We start from the raw sequence: 21,468 nt of genomic DNA on the forward strand, positions 1-21,468 counted from the left end.
TTAGTTTGTTCAGTTTGCTCACCCACTGTTTTTTTCAGGTTGTTTTTCTTCAGGTTTGCACTTGCTGATGTTCAATATTCAGTATATTCACACCTAATCTGTACTAATGCTTTGTCTTTCAACACACCATTAACACATTGTTTGCCTTTGCTCCGTGACCTTTTGGTCAGCTATGTGGCCTGGTCCAATCTGCACCTTCTCCTTTGTTATCTCTTGCCCAACCCCCACCTCACTTGTTTATAATCTGTGACTTTTCTAATATTTGTCAGTTCCGAAGAAGGGTCACTGACCCGAAACGTTAACTCTGCTTCTCTTTCCACAGATGCTGCCAGACCTGCTGAGTGAATCCAGCATTTCTTGTTTTTGTTGTAGCTGAATGGTACCTTGTTTCTGGTATCACAAAGAAGTTCTAGAAGCTGAACGTGAGAACCCTCAAATGAATGGAAGAACCAAAGATAGATGGTGAATCAATCAAGCTGCTGGTTTGTACTTAATATCATCTGGTTACCCAACAGAGTGAGGATTAGCTTGACACCCTAACATGGAGGAGCATTATCGGTTCCTGATAGGATGGTGTGTCTGTTTTCCCTGAAAGTCTAGCAGACAACGTGTCACCTGGTCCTGTGAGATTGAGAGGAGTATGCGTGTCCATTACTTGTGTTCATGTTGGCAGTGAGGTAAATTGGGGGCAGGAATGGGGAGTAGTGTGCATAGCATTCAGTCCATGGTCCTGTTGACGTGAGTATCCATTAACTACCTGAGTGGCAGCTTATAGGGATATGTAAGATGAAAGCTCAGATGGCAACTGGTGGATTTGCTTTCAGAGATTCAGACTCAGCTTCATAAATATTCAAAGCTGAAGCTCCCAAACCAAATGCAAAACAAATTCCTGAAACAAACCAGATTTCTGCAAATGCTTCAAAATATTTACTCTAAATATCACAGGAGTGGTTAGACACCTGGGGTCGATTTTGACTCTCTTTGCCTGGTGTTAACGGGACATTAATGGCCTCAAAATGGGGTAGGTCACCTTACCCACCATACCATCCACTATTTCAGGTGATAGGCTCCCCACTCCCCCCACCCTCCTGCACCTTTTAATATGTAAATCGGGGTCCTTAAAAAAATAGGATCTGTGATCACCATTTTAAGTCAGAGCATATGCAATGCAGTGACACTTATTCAAATTAGTACCACTGCCCCGTTCTTTCCCCAAACCCCTGTAATTTGTTCCCCTTCGAGTATTTATCGAATTCCATTAATAACTATGCCCAATTGTTTGACAAACAACCAGAAAAGATCTGCCGAACAAAACCCATGGCCCCTTTAAGATGCTTTCCTAAAGTCCTATGGTCAGGCACAGACATTAAAATCTGATAAATCATCAGGTGTGACAATAAGAAAAACATTCATTTCACTCTCGCAAACTTGCAAGGATAAATGCAAATACAACTGATATGAAGCTAATTAGCATTTATTATAATCCAAGCACTAATTAGCTTCATTGAAGCATGAACATGAAGCCCTATTCCTGTTAATGTGCAGTTTGAAGAAATTATTAGATGAAAGTCCATCTTTTGATATGCAACACAATGCCCTTCTCTTGTTTTCTTGTCTATTGTTCCTTTAAAACATTACAAAAATGATATAGAGGCACAGAAGAAGGTGCAAAAATATTTACCAGGATGATACCAGACCACAGAGGTTATATCTTTCAGGAGAAATTGTATAGGCTGGGGCTCTTTTCTCCAGTAAAGAGACGATTGAGTAAAATAATAAAAGGATTGTATAGGATAGATGGATAGAAGATATTTCCACTTGTGGGGTTGACTAAAACTAGGGGTCATGAATATAACATAGTCACCAATAAATCCAGTAGAGAATTCAGAAGAATCTTCTTTACCCAAAAACAATGGTGAGGATGTGGAACTCACTACCACAAGGAATGGTTGACGCAAATAGCATGGATACAGTTAAGGGGAAGCAAGTTAAGTACATGAGGGAGAAAGGAATAGAAGGTTACGCGGACAAGGTGAGATGAAGTAAGATGGGAGAAGACTTGTGTGGAGCATAAACGCTTGCATACACCTGTTGAGCTAAATGGCCTGCTTTTCTGCTGTATAAGATCCTTACACTTGTGCTCAAACCCCTATATGGTCTTCTTCCATTTTACATCCACAATCACAATTTATAATCCACAAGTCACCATACAAATCCTCTATTCATCTAACACCAACTTATTTCTTGTTTTCTTCCTCCCCATTCCACTCTCCACTGCTGGTGGCCATTCTTTGCTACTGGCCTCTGAAATGTTATGCTCTTTTTTTTAAATTACCCAATTTTTTTCTGACCATCACTCCCACCACCATGCAGCTGAGCTTTCTAACACTTGCAGAGCCTTTCTAGTAAATCAACTTTTCCTATCATTATTGAGTTATTTTCCACCAAAGGTTGCTCATTGATTGCTGGATTAACAAACATTCTACAATTGCTACTGGTTAAATGTCTCATTAGCTGCCGAGAACATGAAAAGTGTCCTTATTAGCAGAGCACCATGCTTCATTGCTGCTCACCTAATTGTGTTCTCAGAAATCGCATGGCTTGAAAACTTTCCAAATTCACTATTTCATTAAAGATTCATTGAAGTAGAAATTGGTCAAACCCTGAAACCAGTCAGTTTTCTGCTGCAAAATGGAGAGGCCCAAGGACTGTCCTCAGTCTGTCTGAGGACCCTCAATATTATAATTCTGCCGAACATCTGTCTCCCTTTCTCTGTTTGACAATAAGTTTGTGGAGCATGAAAGATGATTAGGTGGGGAAGGGCTGTGAACATGGGTCGACAGCGGTGTACAGTTGTTGCTGCTGCTCCTTTCTCGTCCATTGAAAATGTAATTTCTCAAAGCTTTGGGGCCTATTTTTGACCAGAATCCAATGCTCCCTTTAAGGATCACTGGTTAGGCTGTATAAGACTCGGAACCACTAGTGGGATGGTTGTGCAACGCAAACTCCAACTACCATCGGTGCAATGGGCCACTCAACTCCAGACCTCCAGCCTTGGTTCAAACATGGACAAAAGAGCTGAATTCCAGAGGTGAAGTGAGAGTGACTGCACTTGACATCAAAGCAGCATTTGACCAAATGTGGCATCAAGGAGCCCTAACAAAATTGGAGTCAATGGGAATCAGGGGGAAAACTCTCCATTGGTTGGAGTCATCCGAGCACAAAGGAAGATGGTTCTGGTTGTTGGAGGCCAATTATCTCAGCCCCAGAACATCACTACAGGAGTTCCTCAGGGTAGTGCCCTAGATCCAAACATCTTCAGCTGCTTCATAAATGGCCTTTCCTCCATCATTAGGTCAGAAGTGGGGATGTTCGCTGATGTTTGCACAATGTTCAGCACTATTTACAATGCCTCAGACACTGAAGAAGACCATGCCTGCCTGCAGCAAGACCTGGACAACGTTCAAGTTTGGGCAGATAAATGGCAAGTAACATTCGTGCTACACAAGTGCCAGGCAATGACCATCTCCAACAAGAGAAAATCTAACCATCTCCCCTTGACATTCAACAGCGTGACCATCACTGAATACCCCACCATCAACATCCTGGGGGGGGTTACCGTTGACCAGAAAGTTAACTGAACCAGCCCTATAAATACTGTAGTTACAAAAGCAGGTCAGAGGCTGGGAATTCTGCAGCAAGTAGCTCACCTCTTGACTCCTCAAAAGCCTGTCCATCTATTTGGCACAAGTCAGGAGTGCGATGGAACATTCTCCACTTGCCTGGACAAGTGCGACTCCAACAACACTCAAGAAGCTCATCACCATCTAAGACAAAACAGCCTGCTTGTTTGGCACCCCATCCACTACCTTCAACATTCACTCCCTCCACCACCGGTGCACAGTGGCAGCAGTGTGTACCATCTAAAAGATGTACTGCAGCAACTTAGCAAGGCTCCTTTGACGGCAACTTCCAAACCCGTGACCTCTACCACCTAGAAGAACAAGGGCAGCAGATGCATGGGAACACCACCACCTGCAAGTTCCCCTCCAAGCCACACACCATCCTGACTTGGAACTATATCGCCATTCCTTCACTGTCGCTGGGTCAAAATCCTGGAACTCCCTTCCTAACCGCACTGTGGGTGTACCTACACCACATGAATTGCAGTGGTTCAAGAAGGCAGTTCACCAACACCTTCTCAAGGGCAATTTGGAATGGGCAATAAATGCTGGCCTTGTCAGCAACACCCGCATCGCAAGAAAGAATTAAAAAAAGCTCCGGCATTGCTGGTAGTGCCTGCAGCTGCTTTGCCCTAGGCTCTGGAATTCCCTCCCTAATCCTCTCTGACTCTCTCTCCTCCTTTTAAGATGCTGCTTAAAACCCACTTGTGTGACTAAGTTTTAGGTCACCTGTCCTAATCTCTTATGTGACTCAGTTTCAAATTTTGCTTGAGAATGCTCCTGTGAAGTGCCTTGGTACGTTTTACTATGTTAAAGGAGCTATATAAATGTACTTTGTTGTTTAGTTGTACTCTAACTGAGTTTTTAGGAATCTGGTTTGGAAATGGATGCAGGAGCCTCCTTTCAATGAAGGAGCCCCCTTGATAAAAAAGATCCCAACTGATTTAGTAGTCCCTGCACATAGAATTGGTTATCATTGTGCCCATTTTACACCTGCATGAATGGACGCAACAATGTTGAATTTACACCCCTTTGACTTGTGAAAAAATTTGCATTTCTCCCCTTTTCTCCTGACGAGAGCACTGTCAGGCCCAAAGTGTTTGTAGCTCCAGACAAATCAGTTGCTGCTTCAGCATTAAGTATTTGCCCTCCCCCTCCCCCAAATCACTTACATTTTAAATGTGGCCATCGTCCCCACAGACTGCACAAAGTTTAGAATTCACCCCTTCCCACCATCCCCTACACACATTATGTTTATTTGACCCCATCTCCCCCTAGCAACAGAAAATATTAACTCCTCCCTCCTCCCCACCAGTGGCATGCCGCCTTTCCCCGGATGAGGAATTGAAGGCACAGGAGTGCCGGCTGCGGTGCCAAAGATCGCGGTGGGCCCAGAAGATTGCAGATAAGTCCATTTAAATGTATTAATTTAAATATTTGAATTCAGGTCCCGTCACCCAGCTTTGGGGGGGCCACCATGGAGTCTCGCCTCCGCCGGGAGGACCTCCCAGCGTCAAAGTCCATGGCAGGCTTCTTCCGGACCTATCTTCAGGCCCCCCTCACACCGCCCCTCATGGATCACAACGCCAAGGGGACAACAATATCCAGTCCAAAGTTCCTATGGAGTCACAGTTGCCAACCCTCAAGAATTATCCTAGAATCTCCAGGAATTAGATATTAATCTCCAGGACACAGTGAGCAAACTCAGCGAGTAAAATCATAGGGTCATTCAAAAATATTGTGTGTATTATTTTATTCATTCACAGGATGTGGCCCCGACTGGTAAGGCCAGCATTTATTGTGCAACCCTAATTTCTCTTGAGAAGGCAGTGGTGATCCTTCTCCTTGAATACAACTGAATGGCTTGCTAAATCATTTCAGAGGACCGTTAAGAGTCAAGCACACTGCTGTGGATCTAGAATCACATATAGGCCAGACTGGGTAAGGGTGGCAGTTTTCCTTCCCTAGTGAACCAATTAGGTTTTTATGGCAATCCAGTAGTTTTACGATCACCATTACTGATAATAGCTTTTTATTCCAGATTTTATTTAATTAATTGAATTGAAATGCCCCAGCTGCTGTGATGGGATTTGAACTCACAGCTCCAGATCATTAGTCCAGGTTTCTTTTACATTTGCTTTGAACACTTTAATTTATTAAATTATAAAAATATTGGAGATGGGATTAAAAGGATACTTGATTGACAGTCAAGTGTTACAGACAGAATTGAGATAGAGAACTGAAACCCCAGTTCCCTTCCGTTTACTGTCCGTAATCAATGTTTGTTGTTGAAAATGAAGATGGGTGTGTTTCTTAACCCCTGAATTTGAATAACCAGCAGCAAGTTTTTCATGGGTTGAAATAAAGAGGATTATTTTTATTCACACGTTCATCCCAAAAGTCTAACGCTACGTCACTCACTCACTCACTCACAGACACACTCGAGAAAGAAAGCTGTTAAAGATGATAGTGCATTTCTACCAATTACAGACAAAGGACTAGTTCGTAAGTCGCATAATTTGTGGTTTGTCTTGAGGAAAAGGCATGCATTGCGGGCCTGGTGAAGAAAGCGTTTTCACTCCTGAAGTGTAGTTGGATGGAGTCGATAGCCGGAGTCGTATATCAAAATCGTTGTAGGATTCTCTCGAAGAAGTGGCTTTTTAGCAGATCATTAAGATAGTTGCTTGTAGACTTATTAATAGGATGTCAGTGTTCTATATTGGTGGACTTGAAAAGGAACAGGCTTGGAGACCTTAGGATATTGTAGTCTCCAGTTTTAAGGCACAGGCGTTATGCCTTTGTTGCTCTCTCTCCAGCTGTAGTTTGCAGACTCCCTCGTTTCTCCCTGGTGCTTGGAGTAATAAGATTCATTGTTTGTGATTGGTTTTGGCCAGGTGGTTACCTGATCGATACTTCTATTGTTCACCGAGAATGATTTGAAGGTCGAACCCATTGCTGCACAATTGGATGGATGGTGGGCATTTGCACCTACTTATGATTTAACTGTTTTCTTACTGCTCTCTTTGTTAAGTTTCGAGCTCAGAGACAGTGCCCTGAATTTTAGAAGCCCGGTGCCAAAATTGGCGGCGAGCAAAAACAATGGCAGCCCGCATCCCAGAGCTGTTGCGATCCTAAGTGAGGCAGCTCATTTAAATAACCGGGGCGGCCGCTCCCCCCCCCACCCCCCGCACTCCCCCGATCATGTGGAAGGGGCGGGCTGTCCGTTCCCGGCAGTGGCGTCAGCTGCCTGTGTGTAAGCGTGGCGGCATTTTTAAAGGGCTTTGAGCCCTACCATTCAATTTAAATATTTAAAGCTAAAGTGAATGAAAAAAAAATTAAATACATTTATTTAATAACAATTAAATTAATCACTTGCCCTCTCCCCCCAAAACACTTACCTTGTGCACTTGACCATACCTCCCCCCAGGAAGTATATAAACTTTAACCTAAAACCCGTCCCACCATCCCCTACACCAATGATATACTTTGACCCCAACCCCCCTCCCCACCAGTGTTCCGCCTCGTTTCCTTGGATGGGGATCCGGAGGCGCGGGAGTTCACAGCGGGACGGTAGGCGGTGGCATAAGTATAATTAATACATTCCTTTTAATTTATTTGAATATGTAAATGGGGGTCCCGTCGCTGAACAATATTGGGCCAGGCCCTCCCGGGGGGCCTGTAAAACCCAGCCCAGTGAGTCTAGGAGTCCATCGATATTGAGTTTTGGGTCAGACCACAAACAATAGGAGGTGTGAATTCCACAAATGGTTTCGTCTTGGTATGTCCATCCAAGGGAGGTACTCCATGGTCATTCAATTAGGAACTTTCCAGATTCTTGAGATACTTTTGAGTCTGGGCCAAAATTGCAAAAGTCATCTGACCCTCGGCAGTCATCTTATGCAGCATTTTAATGTCCATTGAGGTTCATATAAAAAGAAAATTCAGTTCCAGAAGATTTTATGCTGAATACAGCCCATGTTTAAAGTTAAGAATAAGGACATGACATGCCTTTACTGGGCATTACAGAAGAATCATCCAATTAAGTAATGAAGAGTCTTTTCTCTTTCTGATTGGCCATGGGAAGGCGGGCCGCTGCAAGATTAAACATGTTGGGTGACCAATGGCAGGGGCGTGGGGGTGGGACAGTTGGAGGTCGTGGGTTGTGAAACCTCTAGGAATACATCCAACCAGAGTTGGCAAACTCAGTTGAAGTTCTAAATCGTAATGTTTATCCCATGGTTTTTGTGTATGGATGTTTTGATGGGGGACAGATTTGTCCAAACACTTGTACCAATAATCTCTGTGTGTTATTTAAACACAGACTTTATCCCATCTCCAAAATAACAATTATAATTGAATAAATGAAAGCGTTCAAAGCAATCTGGAAGGCAAATGGTACGTTAGCCTTTATTACCAGAGGTTTGAAGTATAAAAGATAAGGAAGTTTTGGTGCAATTATATAAGGCTTTGGTGACGCCACATCTGGGGTTGAATTTAGTGAGCCCGTTGCGGGTTCCGGCAGCTGGCAGCGGACCCAGAGTTGGCACCGTCTCCACTCGACACGTGTGCAGCCAGTCCACCGCGATTACAATAATGGAGGCACGGAGCCCATACAATTACATGGCAGGGGCGGGCTCCAAAGTACGAGTTACAACATCAGCTGACTCCTGAGCAATAGCTGGCGCCATGTTTAAAGCGCTGCCTGCTCTGCTTGTATTGCTGCCTTTCAGTGAGGCAGTGAACTTGGAGTGCTGCTGAAGGCTTTTGATGGTGCTTTGAACTGCAGAACCTCCACAACCACACCCCCCGCCCCCCCCTACTGTAGCTGCTGCTTCCTGTGACTGCAAGTCCTGGACCCCAAGGACTTCAGAACATCAGAACAGAGAACTGGGACAAAGTCCGAGGCAAAACACTGAGTGGCCCCATGATTTAGCGATGCCTCGCTGCAGATTCTCCTTCAGGCTGCAAGGGAAAGGTGGGAGGACCTCTTCTGCAGGCACGGCAAGAAGAGACCCTCCTGCCTGACCAAGTAAACCTGATGGAGATTGCAGAAGAGGTAAGCAGCCGGGTGGTCACCCCCCAGACATGGGTCCTGTGCAGTAAGAGAGTCAATGATTCAGTTTGCCAAGGTGAGTGTTCTGCACCTCGCTCCTCGTGGGGTTTGCATGTGGGTACGCGGCTGGCAGCCCTCTTCCTACAAAGTCTTACTATCTCTCTCTATCCACTTGCAGGACAAGTGGGCCCTTAACAGGAGGGAAACCTACTGGACTGGTGGAGAAATTGCAGACATATGGCCTCTCTCGATGGCTGCAGAGGAGGCATTCGATTTAACGGGCACCAAGGGCGGCTGCTCAATTGCGAATGGCAAGACTGGAGTCTCGGCGCAAGAGAGTAAGGATTGTGTTCAGTCGACATCCAACACACTTCTGCAAATGCACAGCACGCATGGCTGGCATAGCGAGATTTGCTTATCCTAACTCACAAGCATTTGTGTTCTCTCATGTTGGTCAGTGACCGCAGGAGACTCCAGTAGAAGGGGGACATAATTGTACCTCTGAGGAGGACCAGAGTCAGAGAATGCACTGTCGCATGACTCCCCTGCACCTTCCACCAGTGCAGACACTTTCACCTTGGTGGGTTTCCGCTCGGCTGTAGAATCAGGGGCACAAGCTGGTGAGAGCCCTGCACACACGCCCAAGCAGCTGACTGAGGCTAAGACAGCCGAGGCCACTGACAGTTGGAGAACTGTGGCTTGGCTGGTGACCCTCATGGAGAGCCAGATCCCACAGATGCACACAGACCTGCACACCATCGACTTGGCCATGAGCTTGACGCAGCGGTGGCAAGGTGAGAGAAGGACGAAGCCCCTGGAGTCTTCTCCAGCTCCTCGCCCTCCTCTGGTTAGCAAGGCGGTTCAAGTGAGCTTTGAAAGGAAGGAAGAGAGGCTGAGCTCCACAGCTGGGGGCTTGCCTCAGGGTGCTCCAAGTGTGGACAAAGGCTCCTCAGCCCTTTTGCCAATAAGCCCAACTCCAGTAGCTGCGATGCCTGAGGAGAGTCCTGCACCTGTGCCGGAAACTCTCAGGCAGCTGGGACCTTACAGGCTGCAGGCATCCAGAGGACAGCCATCAAAGTAATCACAGGCCAAGGGGCAGCGTGATCAGCAGCCTGCCTCCAGCCCAGCTGCTAGTGCAGGGTTTGCAGCTCATAGAAGCACTCATAAACATATAAAGAAAACCACCTAGATACACTTGGGGTTTCACGGGTGTTTGACATTTGACATTTCTTTTCTCATATAAAGTTCTTTTGTGTTTGAAATTAACTTTCATTATGGAAATTGATTATTCTGTCATGCCTTAATTGTGAGCTGCTGACTTCACCTTTCCCCTAGTGGATGCCAATGTAGGCACAGCCCTCATTTGATTAGCATCTCCCATGGGCCTTAGAGCGTGGTTCAGCTGGGCACTAGGCACATAGATAAATAGAAAGGAGGTGACAGACCACATGCATTGAGGTGAGCCTTTATTGTTTTTACTCTGAGAGGCTATCATGGTGGCTGGAAGTGGGTAAGTATGAGATTCTCTCTTGCCTTCTTGGCCCGTCGTTTAATCTGCCTGGCCTCCGGTGCAAGGGGTTCACCATCCAGTGCTGCCAGCTTATCACCCTCCTCCACATCCTACTTGTTGGTTGAGGAGTGGTGATCAATCATGTCATCATCGTGCAAGACCTCCCCCCTCTGCAGTGCTAGATTGTGTGGAGCACAGCAGACCAGCGCGATCCGCGAGATCCGCATTGGGGCATGCTGCAGGGCTCCACAAAATTGATCCGGGCAATGGAATCTCATCTTCAGCAGCTTAATGGCCTGCTCGATGGTCGCTCGGGTGGAGCTGTGGCAAGTGTTGTACATCTCTTCCACTGCATTGTGAGGGTTCTTCACAGGCATGAATAGCCAAGTCTTCAAGGGGTAGCCCTTGTCCATGAGCATCCATCCCTGAAGGCGAGCAGGGTGCCTGAAAAGCTGTGGCACCTGGGACTGTCGAAGTATGTAGGCGTTATGGCTGCTTCCTGGGAAGTGGGCACACACCTGCAGGAAACGCTTTCAGTGGTCGCAGACCAGTTGAACATTGATAGAATGAAAGCTCGGATGTTGATGAAGGCGGCTGGCTGGTCTGTTGGTGCCTTGATGGCCACATGCATGTGGTCTATTATACCTTGCACCTGGGGAAATCCAGCGATGGCCCCAAATCCGATGGCCCTCTCAGCCTGGCTGTCGGGGTCGGTCCAGTAGCGCACATAGTCGCCAGCCCTCTTGAACAGGGCATTGGTCACCTCCCTGATGCAGCGATGCTGCCTGGGAGACCCCACACATGTCCCCAGTGGATCCCTGGAATGATCCGGAAGCATAAAGGCTAAGTGCCATGGTGCTTTTCAACGCCACAGACATACGGTGCCCACCAAATCCCATAGGTCGTAAATCGTCCTGCAGCATGTCGCATAAGTCGGTGACAGCCTCCCTGGAGAACTGTCGTCTTCGCTGACAATGCTGCCCAGACATTTGGAGGTAGCTGATTCGAGTACAGTAAACTCTCTGGTGCAGGTGGGCCCTTCTTGCCATGGTCGGCTGCTGTTGCTCTCATCTTGGAGCTTCAAGGGCAGGCGCAGCTACTTCCTGGCCCTCCCTCCGTTAGAGGCACTGCATCACACCACAGGGGTCCAAAGACCAGGTGATCAGTGGGCCTCCAGAGCGCTGTTCTTGTAGATACGAACCTGTCTCGGCAGCTTTCCCTTTGGTACGTCTCCCGGCAGTTTCCCTAATGCACCTCAGTGCCCATATTTGCTGATAGCTGACCTTCTCACCCAGCAGTACAGGCGTCCGAGCATCTCACCTAACAGTTTGGTCACCCGATACTGCCATCCAACGGTATGGGCACCTGGTCCTGTCATCCAAATCCAAGAGCCACCACCCCCCCCCACCCCACCCTTACCAACCACCTGAGACCAAGCCTCCCATGCAGACCACCCAAGACCTAGCACCAGGCTTTGGTTTCCAGGATGTTGCCTGGTCTGGAGGGCATTAGCTATGAGGAGAGGTTGGATAAACTCGGATTGTTTTCACTGGAACGACGGAGGTGGAGGGGCGACATGATAGAGGTTTACAAAGTTATAAGCGGCATGGACAGAGTGGATAGTCAGAAGCTTTTTCCCAGGGTGGAAGAGTCAGTTACTAGGGGACATAGGTTTAAGGTGAGAGGGGCAAAGTTTAGAGGGGATGTGCGAGGCAAGTTCTTTACACAGAGGGTGGTGAGTGCCTGGAACTTGTTGCCGGGGGAGGTAGTGGAAGCAGATACCATAGAGACGTTTAAGAGGCATCTTGACAAATACGTGAATAGGATGGGAATAGAGGGATATGGACCCCGGAAGTGCAGATGGTTTTAGTTTAGGCAGGCATCAAGATCAGCGCAGGCTTGGAGGGCCAAATGGCCTGTTCCTGTGCTGTACTGTTCTTTGTTCTTTGTTCACCCCGGTACTGCCACCTGAGACCTTGCTCACCCAATACTGCCACCCGTGACCAAGCCCACCCATTCGCAGCACACAGCACTGCAGATCGACAATGGCCTCCGCTCCCCCCTCTTCCCCTATCCAGTGCTGGACATGGCTGTCTACCCTTCACAGCACTGAGCTCTTACCTTGGTGCCACCAGCTTTCAACGGCTGGTGTTCCGAAGGCACGTGAGGGTCGCCTGTCGTCCACTTAATTCCAAACTCCCCATTGAATCGCTTACAATTACATGCAAATACATTAAAACTAACTATCCTATAATTTAAATTGCTCTCCCATCACAGTGGGGCAGCGAGGTTGCCTTGGTGCTTTCCGGCTGCTGACTAAGTCTAGAACTGATGTCATGATGTCAAATTTCCGGGTGGACGCAATCGACACTATTCTCCGGCCCCCCACACCTCCATTCCCGCTCCAAACAGCTACACTAAATTCAGTCCCACTGTGTACAGTTTTGGTCTCCTTACCAAAGGAAGGATATACTTGCCTTAGAGGAATTGCAATAATGCTTCACTAGGTTGACTCCTGGGATGAGAAGGTTGCCCTAAGAGGAGAGATTGAGTAGAATGAGCCTATCTTCTCTGGAGTTTAGCAAAATGAGGTAATCTCATTGAAATGTATAAAATTTTTAGAGAGCTTGATAGGGTAGATGCTGATAAGCTGCTTCCTCTTGCTGGAGAGTCTAGAACTAGGGACCATTGTCTCAGGATAAGAAGTCAGCCATTTAGGACTGAGATAAGGAGGAATTCATTCACTCAGAGGGTTGTGAATCTTTCGAATGCTCTACCCCAGAGGGCTGTGGATGCTCAGTCGTTGAATATATTCATGACTGAGACCACTAGATTTTTGGACACTAAGTGAATCAAGGAATGTGGGGTAAGGGTGGGAAAGTGGAGTTGAGGCAGAAGATCAGCCATGATCTTATTCAACAGTGGGCTGAATTTTACAGACCCTCCAACATCGAAGGTCACGGGAGTGGGCTGGGGGGGTGGGGTGGGGGTGGAAAGTGCCTCTGGGAGACGGCAGCCATGCACACCCAATGCCAGGAAGGCACAGCCCAATATTGCCACTTGGCGACGGGGGCCCCATTGAAATATTTTCATTAATTAAAATCAATGAATTAATTACCCATCTGCTCCGGCCATCTGTCCTGGTGCGATCTTTGTGTCGCTGGCCAGCACTCCTGAGCCTTCAGGCCCCTGTCCGGGGAACCGAGGTGGAACACTGATGGGGACGGGGGGTGGGAGGTAAGTTTCTCAGTGCGGGAGAGGGGGAGTGGAGTCAAAGTAATATCATCGGTGTCGGGGATGGTGGGAAGGGTTATAGTTTAAAGTTCATATACTTTGTGAGGGGGGGGGGAAGGTCAGGTGGACAAGGTAAGTGTTTTGGGCGGGAGAGGGCAAGTAATTAATTTAATTGTTATGGGGAGGTGGGAGAGGGGCAGAATAAACGTATTGATCTTTTTTATTAAGTGTTTCTTTAAATATTTAAATTGAACGGTAGGGCTCAAAGCCCTTTAAAAATGGCGTCATGCCTACGCACAGGCAGCTGACGCCATTGACAGGGATGGATAGCCCACCCCCTCCATGTCACCTGGCTACTTAAATGAGCCGTGGCGCTTAATATCGCGGCTAATCGCGACGTGCCATTGTTTTCGCCCGCTGCCGATTTCAGCAGCGGAGTATAAATTTCAGTCCAGTGAAGCAGGCTCAAGGGGTTCTACTGTTTACTCCTACTCCTATTTCTCCTGTTCTTAAGACAGATGCAGGTTTATCTAGATTCCTGCTGGCAGTGCTATTGTCATCCCAGGCATGATTGGGTAGCCCACATTTATTCACAAGGGATACCACTTTAAATGGCTACATTGTTGGTGTTAGATGAAGTAAGGTAGGAGAAGGCTCGTGTGAAGCATGGACTAGAGGGGCCGAATGACATGTTCCTGTGCTGTACATTCTATGTAAGTAGGCTGAAGAGCCACCAACATACAAATTGCAACTTCTGGCTGGCATAAATGGATTTAAAAATGTAGAACTATTGATCAGAAGATGACCAGGTAAAAAAATCTGCTATCATAAACACTAAAATTCTAAGTCCTTTCAGTTCTTTCTGGGGGCTTGCATTGTACTTGCCCCTTTAAGATTGCCTGGCCTTTCACCTCTTTGCTTTCTTGCAGCCAATAGCACGCCTTCCGGTATGGTCAGTGTGAACCTGTGCTACGCAGATTGGACGCTGAGGTCATCAGCCTGGAGTGCATCTCCATGCACCTGACCGGGAAATTCCACCCTCTGCATTCCTTCAGCGTGTTGAAAGAAAACTAGGTCACACTCTAACCTTGTACAGCCAGTCATACTTGTTGAAACAGACACAAACAAGGTACCACAGTGTTAGGAATTATCAAACCAAGTGTCCCATGAACATTAGATGCTTAACAATAAAACCTTGGAGGTGTTACTTACAATAAATCAAATAATTTGTAAAGCTCAGAGATTTTTCTGGATGGTACACTTTCTGTTTCAACAAAAAAATGGTTCTCAAAAATTCTACTGAAACATCGCAGGCATTTTTAAAAATTGTTGCAGTAAGAATGGTTGTGTTCCTTGCAAATCTTAACCATGATATGGCATTTTCTTCTATTAGTCTGGATTATACAACCACATGTTTGGGAAAGATTTGCTCTTCAGAACTTTCCAGTTTAATTAAATAAGCATATTCTTCCAGATCACGGAGACACCTGCCAACACCAAATGTCAAAGTTCACTGGAAAGGAATGGCCACTTGGGAGAAGAACCAGTGGTCCATTGGTACCCATGGAAACAGGTTACATCTCAAAGAATCAGCATCTCGACAGGCCACACTGAGGGAGCTGGAAAGCAAATTGGTGGACAGAAGAAAAAAGAATTAAATTATTGAATACGTTGCAAATGTCTGGTATGAATTTACTTCTAAGTGCATAGCAAATGTAGATTCATTTATACATGAAGAAATTTGCTGAAATCACAGAAATTCATAAATGTTCTACCTCAATACAATTCTACTTACTCTATTCTCTCTGGAGATGGATAAATTAAAACCTGGCTTCCAGTGGCATTACAGTAAGTGAAAATTTGATTAAATTGTTTTGCCTTCTTTGATTACTATTTGGCAAAGAATTTATTTTGGGAGGATCAGGATTCACATGAAGTTACTGCGGCTGAACCATAGCTTGATATCAGTACCATTGGCCATTAAGAAGTTGCTTGAATAAAGTACATGTTGTGTAATCTCAATCTTTCGGGGTAAATGAATGAAAAATGCATGTCTGTAGTGAAAGAGTAGCCACAGGAACGTTGTATAAAACATGTTGAAAACTCTGGCTGCATGCCAAATGGATTTTAAATAAATTTGTAATTCGTATGGGGTCAAATAAAGGTCCTCAGTTCTTCAGAATTCTTTACAAGATTGAAAACTGCCAAGAGAAAGGAGGCATTCAGCTATGCTTACAATAACAAGTGGTTCAACCACAACTAGTTATATCAAGTCAAGGTGAATTTTGAACTTGCTGTAAAATGCTAGAATTCTCTGATGAACCTGCCATGGAGATAAGCCAAGTTATTATATTCAGTAATATTTGAGAGCAACTTTGGTGGTTCATAATTAGGAACCGCACTTGCCCATTGACCCTTCTTCATCATTTTGTTAGCTGTGTCAGTTTAATTCCAATTCTCTGTCTTTTATTCACATCCAAAGTGAACCTGGATTCATGTTTGATGGACTGAAGTGAATTCAGGTTACATAGAATATACAGCACAGAAACAAACCATTTGGTCCAACCAGTCCATGCCAGCATTTATGCTCCACTCGGGCCTTTCCTGTCTTTCCTCATCTAACTCTATCAGCATAACCCTCTATTCCCTTCTCCCTCATATACTTATCTAGCCTAGCCTTAAATGCATCTGTACGATTTGCCTCAACTATTCCCTATGGTAGCGAGTTCCACCTTGTCACGACTGTCTGGGTAAAGAAGTTTCTTCTGAATTCCCTATTTGATTTCTTGGTGACTACCTCATATTGATGGTCTCTAGTTTTGCTCTTCCACAAAAGTGGAAACATTCTGTCTGTGTCTACTCCATCAAAACCTTTCATAATTTTAAAGACCTCTATTAGGTTACCCCCTCAGCCTTCTCTGTTTCAAAAGAAAAGAGAACCAGCATGTTCATCCTCTGCTGATAAGTAAACCCCCACATTTCTGATATTCTTGTAAATCTTGCTTGCACCCTCTCCAGTGCCTCTATGTTTTTTTTTTACAATATGACGACCAGAATTATATGCAGTACGCCAGATATGGATAAACTAAGGTTTGATACAAGTTTAGCGTAACTTAGCTTAATAGGTTGAAGTGGAAGGATCTGAACCAAGACCATACAAGACCGGACTTGATGGACGAAATGGCCTATTTCTGTGCTATACCAATGAATGATAGCAAATCAATTATGCTTAAATTAAAATGCTCAAATTTTTTAGTCATTTAGCAACTACTGACCACAGACCTTCCCTTTTGTTCTTTCCTGCCAATCTCCTTTTCCTGCTTCTGTACTTGCTTAAAAACTGACATTTCTAACTTCTCCCAGTTTTGACAAAAGGTCATCAATCTGAAATGTTGGGCTGGATTTTGCCATGGAGGTGGAGACAGGTTTGGCGATGGGCCCAGTGGCAGGTAGAGAGGTGTGGGCTAGAGGCGCATCCTGCAAAGCAACCCAGCATTGATCCGCTGGGCTGCAAGGGCCGCAGCCGCTGCCACAGGGCCATTCTGTGGAGGGGGGGCCCTCCACAATAATGGCCAGGCAGCTGTGGCCACAGTTTATTTTGTTGATTGTTTAATTCTTCGGACAGTTCCTCCATGTTGAGGCACCCTCGCGGTTCCCGAACTGCCTGAGCAGCACCCACCTCTCCCAGTGGGGCTGTCGAGCCTCCAGAGCTGCCACCTCTCTGATTGGACCTGCAGCATCAAGAGTCCGCCTACCATCCTTAATAGGAATGCGATCGCGAAGGTGGCCAATTAGGACACCGCCTCCAGGAAGATTGTGCCAGTAGGCACATTTCCGGCAGGTACGTTCTCGGGACCCCCATTTGGGCCTGACATCAGGGTCCCGAACCTGCGGGAAAATCCAGCCTGCTAACTCTGTTTCTCTCTCAGCAGATGCTGCCTGACCTGCTGATTATTTCCAGCATTTCCAGTTTTTAATTCAGATTTTCAGCTTCCAGAATCAAAGTATCACAGAATCGTTACAGTGGAGAAGGAGGCCATTCGGTCTGTCATGACTCTCTGAAAGAGCAACTCCCTCAGTTCCATTCCCCTGCCTTTTCCCCATAATCCTGCACATTCTTCCTTTTCATATAACTGTCTAATTCCCTTTTGAATACTTCAATTGAACCTGCCTCCGTCACGTTTTCAGGCAGTGCATTCCAGACCTTAACCACTCGCTGCTTGAAAAAGTTTTTCCTCATGTCACTTTTGGTCTCTTACTTATGACGTTAAATCTGTGCCCTTTCGTTCACGATCCTTTCATGAGTGGGAACAGTTTCTCTCCATCTACTCTCTCCAAACCACTTGTGATTTTGAATACCTCTATCAAATCACCTCTCAGCCTTCTCTTCTTCAAGGAAAACAGTCCTAACTTCTCCAATCTATCTTCATAACCGAAGTTCCTCAGCCCTGGAACCATTCTCGTGAATCTTTTGTACTCTCTCCAATGCGCTCACGTCTTTCCTCAAGTGCACCGCCCAGACCTGGATGCAATACTCCAGCTGAGTCTGAACTAGTGTCTTATATAAGTTCAGCATAACTTCCTTGCTCTCGTACTCTATGCCCCTATTAATAAAGCCCAGGATACTGTATGCTTTATTAACCACTCTCTCAATCTGTCCTGCCACCTTCAATGACTTATGAACATATACACCTAGGTCCCTCGGCTCCTGCACCCCATTTAGAATTGTACCCTTTATTCTATATTGTGTCTCTGTGTTCTTCCTACCATTTCTCTGCATTGAACTTCATCTGCCACCTGTCTGCCCATTCCACCAACTTGTCTATGTCCATTTGAAGTTCTACACTATCCTCCCCACAGTTCTCAATGCTTCCAAGTTTCGTATCATCTGTATAACTTTGAAATTGTGCCCTGTACATCAAGGTCTAGGTCATTTATATCAGGAAAAGCAAGGGTCCCAACACTGATCCCCAGGGAACTCCACTACAAACCTCCGTCCAGCCCGAAAAACATCCATTAACCACTACTCTTTGTTTCCTGTCACTCAGCCAATTTCATATCCATGTTGCTACCGTCCCTTTTATTCCATGAGCTACAAATTTGCTCACACGTCTGTTGTGTGGCACTGTATCAAATGCCTTTTGAAAGTCTATGTACACCACATCAACAGCATTGCCCTCATCAACCCTCTTTGTCACCTCCTCAAAAAACTCCAGCAAGTTAGTTAAACATCAATTTCCCTGAAGAACTCCATGCTGGCTTTCCTTAATTAACTCGCATTTGTCCATGTAACTATTGATTTTGTCCCGAATTATTTTTTCTAGAAGTTTTCCCATCACTGAAGTTGAACTGACTGGCCTATAGTTGCTGGGCTTATCTTTACACATTTTTTGAACAAGGGTGTAATGTTTGCAATTCTCCAGTCCTCTGGCACCACCCCCAAGTCTAAGGAAGACTGAAAAATTATGGCCAGTGCCTCTGCGATTTCCACCCTCACTTCCCTCAGTATCCTTGGATGCATCTCATCTGGTCCTGGTGCTTTATCCACTTTAAGTACAGACAGCCTATCTAGTAGTTTCTCTTTATCAATTTTAAATCCCTTTAGTGTCTGACTTACTTCCACTTTCAACATTGCCTGGGTTGCATCTTCTTCCTTGGTAAAGACAGATGCAAAGTATTCATTTAGTACCTCAGCTATGCCCTCTGCCTCCATTTGTAAATCCCCTTTCTGGTCCCTAATCGTCCCCACTCCTCCTTTTATGACCCTTTTACTATTTATATGCCTATAGAAAACTTTGGGATTTCCTATAATGCTAGCTGCCAGTCTCTTTTCATGTTCTCTCTTTGCTTCTCTTATTTTTCACTTCCCCTCTGGACCTTCGATATTCAGCCTGGTTCTCAACAGTATTTGCTACCTGACATCTGTCACAAGCACACTTTTTCTTCTTTCTCTTAATCTCTACCTCTTTTGTCATCCAGGGAACTCTGGATTTGTTTGCCCTACTTTTCCCCTTTGAGGGAACATACCTTGACTGTGCCCAACCTAGCTCTTCTTTGAAGGTAGCCCATTGTTCATCTATCAGTTTTCCTGCCAGCTTTTGATTCCAATTTATTCACCCTAGCTCCATTCTTACCCCATTGAAGTTGGCCTTCCCTCAGTTAATTATTCTTACACTGGATTGCTCTTTGTCCTTTTCATAGTCAGCCTAAACCTTATGATACAATGATCATTATCCTCTAAATGCTCTCCTACTGATACTTGAGGGGCGGCACAGTGGCGCAGTGGTTAGCACCGCAGCCTCACAGCTCCAGCGACCCTGGTTCAATTCTGGGTACTGCCTGTGTGGAGTTTGCAATTTCTCCCTGTGTCTGCGTGGGTTTCCTCCGGGTGCTCCGGTTTCCTCCCACATGCCAAAGACTTGCAGGTTGACAGGTAAATTGGCCATTAGCAATTGCCCCTAGTATAGGTAGGTGGTAGGGAAATATAGGGACAGGTGGGGATGTGGTAGGAATATGGAATTAGTGTAGGATTAGTATAAATGGGTGGTTGATGGTCGGCACAGACTCGGTGGGCTGAAGGGCCTGTTTCAGTGCTGTATCTCTAAACTAAATAAACTAAACACTTGGCCCACCTCATTCCCAAGAACCAGGTCTAGCAGTGCCTCCTTTCTCATTGGATTAGCAACATACTGTTGTAGAAAATTTTACTGAACACACTCTAGGAACTCTTGCCCCTCATTGCCCTTTACACTACTATTATCCCTGTCTATGTTTGAATAATTAAAGTCCCCCATTATAACTACCCTACAATTTTGCACCGTTCTGTAATTTCCTTGCAAATTTGTTCTTCCACATCCTTCCCACTAGCTGGTGACCTATAGACAACATCTAGCAATGCAACCACACCTTTTTTGTTCCTTAGCTCTAGTCAAATTGATTCTGTCCTCGACCCCTCTGGGACATTCTTTTTCTCCAGCACTGCAATGCTCTCCTTAATACTGCCACCCTTCAATCTTTTTTCCCTTTCCTATCTTTCCTGAACAACTTGTATTCAGGAATATTTAACACCCAGTCCTCCCCTTCTTTGAGCCAGGTCTCTGTTATAGCCACATCATCATATATCCACAGTGCAATCTGCGCCTGTACCTCACCAGTCTTACTAACCACACTCCGTGCATTCACATACATGCACATTAACCCTGATTCAGACTTTATTACTTTCTCCCTTACTCTGACCCCACCTAATAACTTACTATCCCCTACTCACATCCTATCTATCTCCCCCAGTATTCTATGTACCTTGGTATTCCTCTCTGATACTTGCTCCTGGTTCCCACACCCCTGACAAGTTACCAGTTTTGCTTCCCTGCAATCTGAGCTCCCTCTCAGGTTCCCATCCCCCTGACCATTTTGTTTAAACCCTCCCCAACAGCACTAGCAAATTTACCTGCAAGGATATTCATCCCAGTCCTGCTAAGATGCAACCCGTCCATCTTGTACAGGTCCCACCTGCCCCATAACCTACACCAGTTCTCCAGCCACGTGTTCAATCACTCAATTCTTCTATTCCTATGCTCACTGGTACCAATGTGGACCACAACCTCTGGCTGTTCACCCTCCCCCAGAAGAATGTCCTGCAGCCGCTACTTGACCTTGGCAACACACTGTCCTGGAGTCACGTTTACTGCTCAGAAACGCCTGTCTGTTCCCCTAGCTAACTAATCCCCTATCACTACTGCTCTTCCACTATTCTTCCTCCTCTCCTGTGCAGTTGAGCCACCTGTGGTGCCACAAACTTGGCTCTGACTGCACTCCTCTGAGGAACCATCACCCTCCTCAGTATCCAAAATGGAAAACCGATTAGCGAGTGAGATCATATCAGGGGACTCCTGCACTACCTGCCTGGTTCTCTTAGACTGCCTGGCGGTCACCCATTCTGTCTGCATGCTCCTAACCTGTGGTGTGACCACCTCCCTAAACATGATATC

The sequence above is a fragment of the Heterodontus francisci genome, chromosome 31, assembly GCF_036365525.1.
Source record: "Heterodontus francisci isolate sHetFra1 chromosome 31, sHetFra1.hap1, whole genome shotgun sequence".
In the NCBI taxonomy this organism is placed as follows: domain Eukaryota; kingdom Metazoa; phylum Chordata; class Chondrichthyes; order Heterodontiformes; family Heterodontidae; genus Heterodontus; species Heterodontus francisci.